Here is a 13,313-nt window from a genome sequence, read left to right as displayed (position 1 = left end):
AGCAGGGCCTGGTGTGATGTGAGTGGCCTGAGCAAGAGCCACATACCCTGGTGTGGTGTAATTGGCCTCAATAGCAACTAAGGCCCTGGTGTGGTGTAGGTGGCCTCAGCCAGCAGCCACAGGCCCTGGTGTGGTGTAAGTGGCCTCAATAGCAACTAAGGCCCTGGTGTGGTGTAAGTGGCCTGAGCAAGAGCCACATACCCTGGTGTGGTGTAATTGGCCTCAATAGCAACTAAGGCCCTGGTGTGGTGTAGGTGGCCTCAGCCAGCAGCCACAGGCCCTGGTGTGGTGTAAGTGGCCCCAGCCGGTCACTCAGGCCCTGGTGTGTTTTACATGGCCACAGCAAGCAGCACAGGGCCTGGTTTGGTGAAGATGGCCTCAGCAAGCAGCCACAGGCCCTGGTTTGGTGTAAGTGGCCTCAGCCAGCAGCCACAGGCCCTGGTGTGGTGTAAGTGGCCTCAGCCAGCAGCCACAGGCCCTGGTGTGGTCTAAGTGGCCTCAGCCAGTGCCACAGGCCCTGGTGTGGTGTAAGTGGCCTGAGTAAGAGCCACAGGCCCTGGTGTGGTGTAAGTGGCCTCAGCCAGCAGCCACAGGCCCTGGTGTGGTGTAAGTGGCCTGAGCAAGTGCCACAGGCCCTGGTGTGGTGTAAGTGGCCTAAGCCAGAGCCACAGGCCCTGGTGTGGTGTAAGTGGCCTGAGCAAGAGCTACAGGGCCTGGTTTGGTGAAGATGGCCTCGGCCAGAAGCGCAGGGCCTGGTGTGATGTGAGTGTCCTGAGCAAGAGCCACAGGCCCTGGTGTGGTGTAATTGGCCTCAATAGCAACTAAGGCCCTGGTGTGGTGTAAGTGGCCTGAGCAAGAGCCACATACCCTGGTGTGGTGTAATTGGCCTCAATAGCAACTAAGGCCCTGGTGTGGTGTAGGTGGCCTCAGCCAGCAGCCACAGGCCCTGGTGTGGTGTAAGTGGCCTCAGCCAGAGCAACAGGCCCTGATGTGGTGTAAGTGGCCCCAGCCGGTCACTCAGGCCCTGGTGTGGTGTAGGTGGCATCAGCTAGCAGCACAAGACATTGGAAAACAGCCAAAAGCAATGTCGTTAATGTGCCCTCATTAATGGGGAGCTGCTTCTGGTCTTTTAATACACCCCTTCTCTGGATCAAAAGCGGTTCAATGACATGAAAATCAAAGGCTTACAGCACCAGGTATTCCCAGGCAGTCTCCCATCCAAGTACTAACCAAGCCCAGCCCTGCTTAGCTTCCGAGATCAGACGAGGTCGGGCGTGCTCAGGGTGGTATGGCCGTAAGCTGCTGGCCCCAGCACAATGACTCAATTTATGGATTCAAGTGATTAGGTGGCAAGTACCTGAAGTTACGAAGACAATCCTATAACCATACCTGCATGTTTGCATAATACCCTAACCCAAAGGCTCAGTTTAGCATTTATCCAACAGCACAGGCCCTGGATTGTTGAAGATGGCCTCAAGAACCAGCACAGGACCTGGTGTGTTTTACATGGCCACAGCAAGCAGCACAGGGCCTGGTTTGGTGAAGATGGCCTCAGCAAGCAGCCACAGGCCCTGGTTTGGTGTAAGTGGCCTCAGCTAGCAGCCACAGGCCCTGGTGTGGTGTGAGTGGCCTCAGCCAGCAGCCACAGGCCCTGGTGTGGTCTAAGTGGCCTCAGCCAGTGCCACAGGCCCTGGTGTGGTGTAAGTGGCCTAAGCCAGAGCCACAGGCCCTGGTGTGGTGTAAGTGGCCTCAATAGCAAATAAGGCCCTGGTGTGGTGTAAGTGGCCTGAGCAAGAACCACAGGGCCTGGTTTGGTGAAGATGGCCTCGGCCAGAAGCGCAGGGCCTGGTGTGATGTGAGTGGCCTGAGCAAGAGCCACAGGCCCTGGTGTGGTGTAAGTGGCCTCATTCAGCAGCCACAGGCCCTGGTGTGGTGTAAGTGGCCTCAGCCAGAAGCCACATGCACTGGTGTGGTGTAAGTGGCCTCAGCCAGCAGCAAAAGGGCCCTGGTGTGGTGTAGGTGGCCTCAGCCAGCAGCCACAGGCCCTGGTGTGGTGTAAGTGGCCTCAATAGCAACTAAGGCCCTGGTGTGGTGTAAGTGGCTTCAGCCAGCAGCCACAGGCCCTGGTGTGGTGTAAGTGGCCTCAGCCAGCAGCCACAGGCCCTGGTGTGGTGTAGGGGGCCTCAGCCAGCAGCCACAGGCCCTGGTGTGGTGTAAGTGGCTTCAGCCAGCAGCCACAGGCTCTGGTGTGGTGTAACTGGCCTCAGCCAGCAGCCACAGGCCCTGGTGTGGTGTAAGTGGCCTCAGCCAGAGCCACAGGCCCTGATGTGGTGTAAGTGGCCCCAGCCGGTCACTCAGGCCCTGGTGTGGTGTAGGTGGCATCAGCTAGCAGCACAAGACATTGGAAAACAGCCAAAAGCAGTGTCGTTAATGTGCCCTCATTAATGGGCAGCTGCTTTTGGTCTTTTAATACACCCCTTCTCTGGATCAAAAGCGGTTCAATGACATGAAAATCAAAGGCTTACAGCACCAGGTATTCCCAGGCAGTCTCCCATCCAAGTACTAACCAAGCCCAGCCCTGCTTAGCTTCCGAGATCAGACGAGGTCGGGCGTGCTCAGGGTGGTATGGCCGTAAGCTGCTGGCTCCAGCACAATGTCTCAATTTATGGATTCAAGTGATTAGGTGGCAAGTACCTGAAGTTACGAAGACAATGCTATAACCATACCTGCATGTTTGCATAATACCCTAACCCAAAGGCTCAGTTTGGTATTTATCCAACAGCACAGGCCCTGGATTGTTGAAGATGGCCTCAGGAACCAGCACAGGGCCTGGTGTGTTGTACATGGCCACAGCAAGGAGCACAGGGCCTGGTTTGGTGAAGATGGCCTCGGCCAGAAGCGCAGGGCCTGGTGTGATGTGAGTGGCCTGAGCAAGAGCCACAGGCCTTGGTGTGGTGTAAGTGGCCTCAGCCAGCAGCCACAGGCCCTGGTGTGGTGTAAGTCGCCTCAGCCAGAAGCCACAGGCACTGGTGTGGTGTAAGTGGCCTCAGCCAGCAGCCACAGGCCCTGGTGTGGTGTAGGTGGCCTCAGCCAGCAGCCACAGGCCCTGGTGTGGTGTAGGTGGCCTCAGCCAGCAGCCACAGGCCCTGGTGTGGTGTAAGTGGCCTCAGCCAGCAGCCACAGGCCCTGGTGTGGTGTAAGTGGCCTGAGCAAGAGCCACAGGCCCTGGTGTGGTGTAAGTGGCCTGAGCAAGAGCCACAGACCCTGGTGTGGTGTAAGTGGCCTGAGCAAGAGCCACAGACCCTGGTGTGGTGTAATTGGCCTCAATAGCAACTAATGCCCTGGTGTGGTGTAAGTGGCCTCAGCCAGCAGCCACAGGCCCTGGTGTGGTGTAAGTGGCCTGAGCAAGAGCCACAGGCCCTGGTGTGGTGTAAGTGGCCTGAGCAAGAGCCACAGGCCCTGGTGTGGTGTAATTGGCCTCAATAGCAACTAATGCCCTGGTGTGGTGTAGGTGGCCTCAGCCAGCAGCCACAGGCCCTGGTGTGGTGAAAGTGGCCTCAGCCAGCAGCCACAGGCCCTGGTGTGGTGTAGGTGGCCTCAGCCAGCAGCCACAGGCCCTGGTGTGGTGTAGGTGGCCTCAGCCAGCAGCCACAGGCCCTGGTGTGGTGTAAGTGGCCTCAGCCACAGGCCCTGGTGTGGTGTAGGTGGCCTCAGCCAGCAGCCACAGGCCCTGGTGTGGTGTAGGTGGCCTCAGCCAGCAGCCACAGGCCCTGGTGTGGTGTAAGTGGCCTCAGCCAGCAGCCACAGGCCCTGGTGTGGTGTAAGTGGCCTGAGCAAGAGCCACAGACCCTGGTGTGGTGTAATTGGCCTCAGCCAGCAGCCACACGCCCTGGTGTGGTGTAATTGGCCTCAGCCAGCAGCCACACGCCCTGGTGTGGTGTAAGTGGCCTGAGCAAGAGCCACAGGCCCTGGTGTGGTGTAAGTGGCCTGAGCAAGAGCCACAGACCCTGGTGTGGTGTAAGTGGCCTCAGCCAGCAGCCACACGCCCTGGTGTGGTGTAAGTGGCCTGAGCAAGAGCCACAGACCCTGGTGTGGTGTAATTGGCCTCAATAGCAACTAATGCCCTGGTGTGGTGTAGGTGGCCTCAGCCAGCAGCCACAGGCCCTGGTGTGGTGAAAGTGGCCTCAGCCAGAGCCACAGGCCCTGATGTGGTGTAAGTGGCCCCAGCCGGTCCCTCAGGCCCTTGTGTGGTGTAGGTTGCATCAGCTAGCAGCACAAGACATTGGAAAAGAGCCAAAAGCAGTGTCGTTAATGTGCCCTCATTAATGGGCAGCTGCTTTTGGTCTTTTAATACACCCCTTCTCTGGATCAAAAGCGGTTCAATGACATGAAAATGAAAGGCTTACAGGACCAGGTATTCCCAGGCAGTCTCCCATCCAAGTACTAACCAAGCCCAGCCCTGCTTAGCTTCCGAGATCAGACGAGGTTGGGCGTGCTCAGGGTGGTATGGCCGTAAGCTGCTGGCTCCAGCACAATGTCTCAATTTATGGATTCAAGTGATTAGGTGGCAAGTACCTGAAGTTACGAAGACAATGCTATAACCATACCTGCATGTTTGCATAATACCCTAACCCAAAGGCTCAGTTTGGCATTTATCCAACAGCACAGGCCCTGGATTGTTGAAGATGGCCTCAGGAACCAGCACAGGGCCTGGTGTGTTGTACATGGCCACAGCAAGGAGCACAGGGCCTGGTTTGGTGAAGATGGCCTCGGCCAGAAGCGCAGGGCCTGGTGTGATGTGAGTGGCCTGAGCAAGAGCCACAGGCCTTGGTGTGGTGTAAGTGGCCTCAGCCAGCAGCCACAGGCCCTGGTGTGGTGTAAGTCGCCTCAGCCAGAAGCCACAGGCACTGGTGTGGTGTAAGTGGCCTCAGCCAGCAGCAAAAGGGCCCTGGTGTGGTGTAAGTGGCCTCAGCCAGCAGCCACAGGCCCTGGTGTGGTGTAGGTGGCCTCAGCCAGCAGCCACAGGCCCTGGTGTGGTGTAAGTGGCCTCAACCAGCAGCCACAGGCCCTGGTGTGGTGTAAGTGGCCTCAGCCAGCAGCCACAGGCCCTGGTGTGGTGTAAGTGGCCTCAGCCAGTGCCACAGGCCCTGGTGTGGTGTAAGTGGCCTGAGCAAGAGCCACAGACCCTGGTGTGGTGTAATTGGCGTCAGCCAGCAGCCACAGGCCCTGGTGTGGTGTAAGTCGCCTCAGACAGAAGCCACAGGCACTGGTGTGGTGTAAGTGGCCTCAGCCAGCAGCAAAAGGGCCCTGGTGTGGTGTAAGTCGCCTCAGCCAGCAGCCACAGGCCCTGGTGTGGTGTAGGTGGCCTCAGCCACCAGCCACAGGCCCTGGTGTGGTGTAAGTGGCCTCAGCCAGCAGCCACAGGCCCTGGTGTGGTGTAAGTGGCCTCAGCCAGCAGCCACAGGCCCTGGTGTGGTGTAAGTGGCCTCAGCCAGTGCCACAGGCCCTGGTGTGGTGTAAGTGGCCTGAGCAAGAGCCACAGGCCCTGGTGTGGTGTAAGTGGCCTGAGCAAGAGCCACAGGGCCTGGTTTGGTGAAGATGGCCTCGGCCAGAAGAGAAGGGCCTGGTGTGATGTGAGTGGCCTGAGCAAGAGCCACATACCCTGGTGTGGTGTAATTGGCCTCAATAGCAACTAAGGCCCTGGTGTGGTGTAAGTGGCCTGAGCAAGAGCCACATACCCTGGTGTGGTGTAATTGGCCTCAATAGCAACTAAGGCCCTGGTGTGGTGTAGGTGGCCTCAGCCAGCAGCCACAGGCCCTGGTGTGGTGTAAGTGGCCCCAGCCGGTCACTCAGGCCCTGGTGTGTTTTACATGGCCACAGCAAGCAGCACAGGGCCTGGTTTGGTGAAGATGGCCTCAGCAAGCAGCCACAGGCCCTGGTTTGGTGTAAGTGGCCTCAGCCAGCAGCCACAGGCCCTGGTGTGGTGTAAGTGGCCTCAGCCAGCAGCCACAGGCCCTGGTGTGGTCTAAGTGGCCTCAGCCAGTGCCACAGGCCCTGGTGTGGTGTAAGTGGCCTGAGTAAGAGCCACAGGCCCTGGTGTGGTGTAAGTGGCCTCAGCCAGCAGCCACAGGCCCTGGTGTGGTGTAAGTGGCCTGAGCAAGTGCCACAGGCCCTGGTGTGGTGTAAGTGGCCTAAGCCAGAGCCACAGGCCCTGGTGTGGTGTAAGTGGCCTGAGCAAGAGCCACAGGGCCTGGTTTGGTGAAGATGGCCTCGGCCAGAAGCGCAGGGCCTGGTGTGATGTGAGTGGCCTGAGCAAGAGCCACAGGCCCTGGTGTGGTGTAATTGGCCTCAATAGCAACTAAGGCCCTGGTGTGGTGTAAGTGGCCTGAGCAAGAGCCACATACCCTGGTGTGGTGTAATTGGCCTCAATAGCAACTAAGGCCCTGGTGTGGTGTAGGTGGCCTCAGCCAGCAGCCACAGGCCCTGGTGTGGTGTAAGTGGCCTCAGCCAGAGCAACAGGCCCTGATGTGGTGTAAGTGGCCCCAGCCGGTCACTCAGGCCCTGGTGTGGTGTAAGTGGCATCAGCTAGCAGCACAAGACATTGGAAAACAGCCAAAAGCAATGTCGTTAATGTGCCCTCATTAATGGGGAGCTGCTTCTGGTCTTTTAATACACCCCTTCTCTGGATCAAAAGCGGTTCAATGACATGAAAAGGAAAGGCTTACAGCACCAGGTATTCCCAGGCAGTCTCCCATCCAAGTACTAACCAAGCCCAGCCCTGCTTAGCTTCCGAGATCAGACGAGGTCGGGCGTGCTCAGGGTGGTATGGCCGTAAGCTGCTGGCCCCAGCACAATGTCTCAATTTATGGATTCAAGTGATTAGGTGGCAAGTACCTGAAGTTACGAAGACAATCCTATAACCATACCTGCATGTTTGCATAATACCCTGACCAAAAGGCTCAGTTTGGCATTTATCCAACAGCACAGGCCCTGGATTGTTGAAGATGGCCTCAAGAACCAGCACAGGACCTGGTGTGTTTTACATGGCCACAGCAAGCAGCACAGGGCCTGGTTTGGTGAAGATGGCCTCAGCAAGCAGCCACAGGCCCTGGTTTGGTGTAAGTGGCCTCAGCTAGCAGCCACAGGCCCTGGTGTGGTGTGAGTGGCCTCAGCCAGCAGCCACAGGCCCTGGTGTGGTCTAAGTGGCCTCAGCCAGTGCCACAGGCCCTGGTGTGGTGTAAGTGGCCTGAGCAAGAGCCACAGGCCCTGGTGTGGTCTAAGTGGCCTCAGCCAGTGCCACAGGCCCTGGTGTGGTGTAAGTGGCCTGAGCAAGAGCCACAGGCCCTGGTGTGGTGTAAGTGGCCTGAGCAAGTGCCACAGGCCCTGGTGTGGTGTAAGTGGCCTAAGCCAGAGCCACAGGCCCTGGTGTGGTGTAAGTGGCCTCAATAGCAAATAAGGCCCTGGTGTGGTGTAAGTGGCCTGAGCAAGAACCACAGGGCCTGGTGTGGTGTAAGTGGCCTCAGCCAGCAGCAAAAGGGCCCTGGTGTGGTGTAGGTGGCCTCAGCCAGCAGCCACAGGCCCTGGTGTGGTGTAAGTGGCCTCAATAGCAACTAAGGCCCTGGTGTGGTGTAAGTGGCTTCAGCCAGCAGCCACAGGCCCTGGTGTGGTGTAAATGGCCTCAGCCAGCAGCCACAGGCCCTGGTGTGGTGTAGGTGGCCTCAGCCAGCAGCCACAGGCCCTGGTGTGGTGTAAGTGGCCTCAATAGCAACTAAGGCCCTGGTGTGGTGTAAGTGGCTTCAGCCAGCAGCCACAGGCTCTGGTGTGGTGTAACTGGCCTCAGCCAGCAGCCACAGGCCCTGGTGTGGTGTAAGTGGCCTCAGCCAGAGCCACAGGCCCTGATGTGGTGTAAGTGGCCCCAGCCGGTCACTCAGGCCCTGGTGTGGTGTAGGTGGCATCAGCTAGCAGCACAAGACATTGGAAAACAGCCAAAAGCAGTGTCGTTAATGTGCCCTCATTAATGGGCAGCTGCTTTTGGTCTTTTAATACACCCCTTCTCTGGATCAAAAGCGGTTCAATGACATGAAAATCAAAGGCTTACAGCACCAGGTATTCCCAGGCAGTCTCCCATCCAAGTACTAACCAAGCCCAGCCCTGCTTAGCTTCCGAGATCAGACGAGGTCCGGCGTGGTCAGGGTGGTATGGCCGTAAGCTGCTGGCCCCAGCACAATGTCTCAATTTATGGATTCAAGTGATTAGGTGGCAAGTACCTGAAGTTACGAAGACAGTCCTATAACCATACCTGCATGTTTGCATAATACCCTAACCCAAAGGCTCAGTTTGGCATTTATCCAACAGCACAGGCCCTGGATTGTTGAAGATGGCCTCAGGAACCAGCACAGGGCCTGGTGTGTTGTACATGGCCACAGCAAGCAGCACAGGGCCTGGTTTGGTGAAGATGGCCTCGGCCAGAAGCGCAGGGCCTGGTGTGATGTGAGTGGCCTGAGCAAGAGCCACAGGCCTTGGTGTGGTGTAAGTGGCCTCAGCCAGCAGCCACAGGCCCTGGTGTGGTGTAGGTCGCCTCAGCCAGAAGCCACAGGCACTGGTGTGGTGTAAGTGGCCTCAGCCAGCAGCAAAAGGGCCCTGGTGTGGTGTAAGTGGCCTCAGCCAGCAGCCACAGGCCCTGGTGTGGTGTAGGTGGCCTCAGCCAGCAGCCACAGGCCCTGGTGTGGTGTAAGTGGCCTCAACCAGCAGCCACAGGCCCTGGTGTGGTGTAAGTGGCCTCAGCCAGCAGCCACAGGCCCTGGTGTGGTGTAAGTGGCCTCAGCCAGTGCCACAGGCCCTGGTGTGGTGTAAGTGGCCTGAGCAAGAGCCACAGACCCTGGTGTGGTGTAATTGGCCTCAGCCAGCAGCCACAGGCCCTGGTGTGGTGTAAGTCGCCTCAGACAGAAGCCACAGGCACTGGTGTGGTGTAAGTGGCCTCAGCCAGCAGCAAAAGGGCCCTGGGGTGGTGTAAGTCGCCTCAGCCAGCAGCCACAGGCCCTGGTGTGGTGTAGGTGGCCTCAGCCACCAGCCACAGGCCCTGGTGTGGTGTAAGTGGCCTCAGCCAGCAGCCACAGGCCCTGGTGTGGTGTAAGTGGCCTCAGCCAGCAGCCACAGGCCCTGGTGTGGTGTAAGTGGCCTCAGCCAGTGCCACAGGCCCTGGTGTGGTGTAAGTGGCCTGAGCAAGAGCCACAGGCCCTGGTGTGGTGTAAGTGGCCTGAGCAAGAGCCACAGACCCTGGTGTGGTGTAATTGGCCTCAATAGCAACTAATGCCCTGGTGTGGTGTAGGTGGCCTCAGCCAGCAGCCACAGGCCCTGGTGTGGTGAAAGTGGCCTCAGCCAGAGCCACAGGCCCTGATGTGGTGTAAGTGGCCCCAGCCGGTCACTCAGGCCCTTGTGTGGTGTAGGTTGCATCAGCTAGCAGCACAAGACATTGGAAAACAGCCAAAAGCAGTGTCGTTAATGTGCCCTCATTAATGGGCAGCTGCTTTTGGTCTTTTAATACACCCCTTCTCTGGATCAAAAGCGGTTCAATGACATGAAAATCAAAGGCTTACAGAACCAGGTATTCCCAGGCAGTCTCCCATCCAAGTACTAACCAAGCCCAGCCCTGCTTAGCTTCCGAGATCAGACGAGGTCGGGCGTGCTCAGGGTGGTATGGCCGTAAGCTGCTGGCCCCAGCACAATGTCTCAATTTATGGATTCAAGTGATTAGGTGGCAAGTACCTGAAGTTACGAAGACAATGCTATAACCATACCTGCATGTTTGCATAATACCCTAACCCAAAGGCTCAGTTTGGCATTTATCCAACAGCACAGGCCCTGGATTGTTGAAGATGGCCTCAGGAACCAGCACAGGGCCTGGTGTGTTGTACATGGCCACAGCAAGGAGCACAGGGCCTGGTTTGGTGAAGATGGCCTCGGCCAGAAGCGCAGGGCCTGGTGTGATGTGAGTGGCCTGAGCAAGAGCCACAGGCCTTGGTGTGGTGTAAGTGGCCTCAGCCAGCAGCCACAGGCCCTGGTGTGGTGTAAGTCGCCTCAGCCAGAAGCCACAGGCACTGGTGTGGTGTAAGTGGCCTCAGCCAGCAGCCACAGGCCCTGGTGTGGTGTAGTTGGCCTCAGCCAGCAGCCACAGGCCCTGGTGTGGTGTAGGTGGCCTCAGCCAGCAGCCACAGGCCCTGGTGTGGTGTAAGTGGCCTCAGCCAGCAGCCACAGGCCCTGGTGTGGTGTAAGTGGCCTGAGCAAGAGCCACAGGCCCTGGTGTGGTGTAAGTGGCCTGAGCAAGAGCCACAGACCCTGGTGTGGTGTAATTGGCCTCAATAGCAACTAATGCCCTGGTGTGGTGTAGGTGGCCTCAGGCAGCAGCCACAGGCCCTGGTGTGGTGTAAGTGGCCTCAGCCAGCAGCCACAGGCCCTGGTGTGGTGTAAGTGGCCTGAGCAAGTGCCACAGGCCTGGTGTGGTGTAAGTGGCCTGAGCAAGAGCCACAGACCCTGGTGTGGTGTAATTGGCCTCAATAGCAACTAAGGCCCTGGTGTGGTGTAGGTGGCCTCAGCCAGCAGCCACAGGCCCTGGTGTGGTGTAAGTGGCCTCAGCCAGAGCCACAGGCCCTGATGTGGTGTAAGTGGCCCCAGCCGGTCACTCAGGCCCTGGTGTGGTGTAGGTGGCATCAGCTAGCAGCACAAGACATTGGAAAAGAGCCAAAAGCAATGTCGTTAATGTGCCCTCATTAGTGGGCAGCTGCTTTTGGTCTTTTAATACACCCCTTCTCTGGATCAAAAGCGGTTCAATGACATGAAAATGAAAGGCTTACAGCACCAGGTATTCCCAGGCAGTCTCCCATCCAAGTACTAACCAAGCCCAGCCCTGCTTAGCTTCCGAGATCAGACGAGGTCGGGCGTGCTCAGGGTGGTATGGCCATAAGCTGCTGGCCGCAGCACAATGACTCAATTTATGGATTCAAGTGATTAGGTGGCAAGTACCTGAAGTTACGAAGACAATCCTATAACCATACCTGCATGTTTGCATAATACCCTAACCCAAAGGCTCAGTTTAGCATTTATCCAACAGCACAGGCCCTGGATTGTTGAAGATGGCCTCAGGAACCAGCACAGGGCCTGGTGTGTTGTACATGGCCACAGCTAGCAGCACAGGGCCTGGTTTGGTGAAGATGGCCTCGGCCAGAAGAGCAGGGCCTGGTGTGATGTGAGTGGCCTGAGCAAGAGCCACATACCCTGGTGTGGTGTAATTGGCCTCAATAGCAACTAAGGCCCTGGTGTGGTGTAGGTGGCCTCAGCCAGCAGCCACAGGCCCTGGTGTGGTGTAAGTGGCCTCAATAGCAACTAAGGCCCTGGTGTGGTGTAAGTGGCCTGAGCAAGAGCCACATACCCTGGTGTGGTGTAATTGGCCTCAATAGCAACTAAGGCCCTGGTGTGGTGTAGGTGGCCTCAGCCAGCAGCCACAGGCCCTGGTGTGGTGTAAGTGGCCCCAGCCGGTCACTCAGGCCCTGGTGTGTTTTACATGGCCACAGCAAGCAGCACAGGGCCTGGTTTGGTGAAGATGGCCTCAGCAAGCAGCCACAGGCCCTGGTTTGGTGTAAGTGGCCTCAGCCAGCAGCCACAGGCCCTGGTGTGGTGTAAGTGGCCTCAGCCAGCAGCCACAGGCCCTGGTGTGGTCTAAGTGGCCTCAGCCAGTGCCACAGGCCCTGGTGTGGTGTAAGTGGCCTGAGTAAGAGCCACAGGCCCTGGTGTGGTGTAAGTGGCCTCAGCCAGCAGCCACAGGCCCTGGTGTGGTGTAAGTGGCCTGAGCAAGTGCCACAGGCCCTGGTGTGGTGTAAGTGGCCTAAGCCAGAGCCACAGGCCCTGGTGTGGTGTAAGTGGCCTGAGCAAGAGCTACAGGGCCTGGTTTGGTGAAGATGGCCTCGGCCAGAAGCGCAGGGCCTGGTGTGATGTGAGTGTCCTGAGCAAGAGCCACAGGCCCTGGTGTGGTGTAATTGGCCTCAATAGCAACTAAGGCCCTGGTGTGGTGTAAGTGGCCTGAGCAAGAGCCACATACCCTGGTGTGGTGTAATTGGCCTCAATAGCAACTAAGGCCCTGGTGTGGTGTAGGTGGCCTCAGCCAGCAGCCACAGGCCCTGGTGTGGTGTAAGTGGCCTCAGCCAGAGCAACAGGCCCTGATGTGGTGTAAGTGGCCCCAGCCGGTCACTCAGGCCCTGGTGTGGTGTAGGTGGCATCAGCTAGCAGCACAAGACATTGGAAAACAGCCAAAAGCAATGTCGTTAATGTGCCCTCATTAATGGGGAGCTGCTTCTGGTCTTTTAATACACCCCTTCTCTGGATCAAAAGCGGTTCAATGACATGAAAATCAAAGGCTTACAGCACCAGGTATTCCCAGGCAGTCTCCCATCCAAGTACTAACCAAGCCCAGCCCTGCTTAGCTTCCGAGATCAGACGAGGTCGGGCGTGCTCAGGGTGGTATGGCCGTAAGCTGCTGGCCCCAGCACAATGACTCAATTTATGGATTCAAGTGATTAGGTGGCAAGTACCTGAAGTTACGAAGACAATCCTATAACCATACCTGCATGTTTGCATAATACCCTAACCCAAAGGCTCAGTTTAGCATTTATCCAACAGCACAGGCCCTGGATTGTTGAAGATGGCCTCAAGAACCAGCACAGGACCTGGTGTGTTTTACATGGCCACAGCAAGCAGCACAGGGCCTGGTTTGGTGAAGATGGCCTCAGCAAGCAGCCACAGGCCCTGGTTTGGTGTAAGTGGCCTCAGCTAGCAGCCACAGGCCCTGGTGTGGTGTGAGTGGCCTCAGCCAGCAGCCACAGGCCCTGGTGTGGTCTAAGTGGCCTCAGCCAGTGCCACAGGCCCTGGTGTGGTGTAAGTGGCCTAAGCCAGAGCCACAGGCCCTGGTGTGGTGTAAGTGGCCTCAATAGCAAATAAGGCCCTGGTGTGGTGTAAGTGGCCTGAGCAAGAACCACAGGGCCTGGTTTGGTGAAGATGGCCTCGGCCAGAAGCGCAGGGCCTGGTGTGATGTGAGTGGCCTGAGCAAGAGCCACAGGCCCTGGTGTGGTGTAAGTGGCCTCATTCAGCAGCCACAGGCCCTGGTGTGGTGTAAGTGGCCTCAGCCAGAAGCCACATGCACTGGTGTGGTGTAAGTGGCCTCAGCCAGCAGCAAAAGGGCCCTGGTGTGGTGTAGGTGGCCTCAGCCAGCAGCCACAGGCCCTGGTGTGGTGTAAGTGGCCTCAATAGCAACTAAGGCCCTGGTG

At 57.7% G+C, this 13,313-nt stretch overlaps 5 non-coding genes and 3 pseudogenes across 5 annotated transcripts; all 8 read right to left on the bottom strand.

Annotated features, from left to right (window-relative positions):
- Nucleotides 1–1,181: 1,181 nt before the first annotated feature.
- Nucleotides 1,182–1,300, bottom strand: LOC147329440 (5S ribosomal RNA). The gene has a single exon (XR_015129501.1). It is a non-coding gene; the product is annotated as a 5S ribosomal RNA (ribosomal RNA).
- A 1,218-nt stretch (nt 1,301–2,518) lies between these two features.
- LOC147329439 (5S ribosomal RNA) lies at nt 2,519–2,637 on the bottom strand. The gene has a single exon (XR_015129500.1). It is a non-coding gene; the product is annotated as a 5S ribosomal RNA (ribosomal RNA).
- A 1,762-nt stretch (nt 2,638–4,399) lies between these two features.
- LOC147329438 (5S ribosomal RNA) lies at nt 4,400–4,518 on the bottom strand (annotated as a pseudogene).
- Nucleotides 4,519–6,718: 2,200 nt separating this feature from the next.
- LOC147329437 (5S ribosomal RNA) lies at nt 6,719–6,837 on the bottom strand. The gene has a single exon (XR_015129498.1). It is a non-coding gene; the product is annotated as a 5S ribosomal RNA (ribosomal RNA).
- A 1,254-nt stretch (nt 6,838–8,091) lies between these two features.
- On the bottom strand, nt 8,092–8,210 carry LOC147329436 (5S ribosomal RNA; annotated as a pseudogene).
- A 1,379-nt stretch (nt 8,211–9,589) lies between these two features.
- LOC147329435 (5S ribosomal RNA) lies at nt 9,590–9,708 on the bottom strand (annotated as a pseudogene).
- Nucleotides 9,709–10,843: 1,135 nt separating this feature from the next.
- Nucleotides 10,844–10,962, bottom strand: LOC147329434 (5S ribosomal RNA). The gene has a single exon (XR_015129580.1). It is a non-coding gene; the product is annotated as a 5S ribosomal RNA (ribosomal RNA).
- Nucleotides 10,963–12,405: 1,443 nt separating this feature from the next.
- Nucleotides 12,406–12,524, bottom strand: LOC147329433 (5S ribosomal RNA). The gene has a single exon (XR_015129497.1). It is a non-coding gene; the product is annotated as a 5S ribosomal RNA (ribosomal RNA).
- Nucleotides 12,525–13,313: the final 789 nt, after the last annotated feature.

The sequence above is a fragment of the Aulonocara sp. 'chitande type north' Nkhata Bay genome, linkage group LG5 (assembly GCF_057382095.1).
Source record: "Aulonocara sp. 'chitande type north' Nkhata Bay isolate Kocher_YH1m ecotype deep benthic linkage group LG5, A_spYH_male_GT1.1, whole genome shotgun sequence".
In the NCBI taxonomy this organism is placed as follows: Eukaryota; Metazoa; Chordata; class Actinopteri; order Cichliformes; family Cichlidae; genus Aulonocara; species Aulonocara sp. 'chitande type north' Nkhata Bay.
The sequence above is the reverse complement of the archived record's forward strand: the minus strand, read 5'-3'. Positions and strand labels throughout refer to the sequence as shown.